Below are 395 nucleotides of genomic sequence, written 5' to 3' on the forward strand. Positions count from 1 at the left end.
TCCAGTCTCTCCACAACCTCTCCAGCATTTGTTGTTTTGTGTTTTTTGGATTAATGCTAGCCTTGTTGGGGTGAGATGATATCTTCTTGTAGTTTTGATCTGTGTTTCTCTAATGGCTAATGATCGTGAGCATTTCTTCATGTGTCTGTTATCTGCCTGAATATCGTCTTTGGTGAAATGCCTGTTCATATCTTTTGTCCAGGCCTTTCTTCTGAGGTGCCTCTGGATGGACCCAAACCACTGACCTTTCTATTAGCAGCTGAGCACATTAACTGTTTGCACCACCCAGGAACTCCATAAATTTGATAGAGGGCAGTATTAATTGGGAGTACTGTTAGTTCTGTTACATGGCAAAGCTGCTGATGGTTGAGTGTTTAACACCACATTTAGAGGGC

This window comes from Trichechus manatus, unplaced genomic scaffold, assembly GCF_000243295.1.
Source record: "Trichechus manatus latirostris isolate Lorelei unplaced genomic scaffold, TriManLat1.0 scaffold00047, whole genome shotgun sequence".
Lineage (NCBI taxonomy): Eukaryota > Metazoa > Chordata > Mammalia > Sirenia > Trichechidae > Trichechus > Trichechus manatus.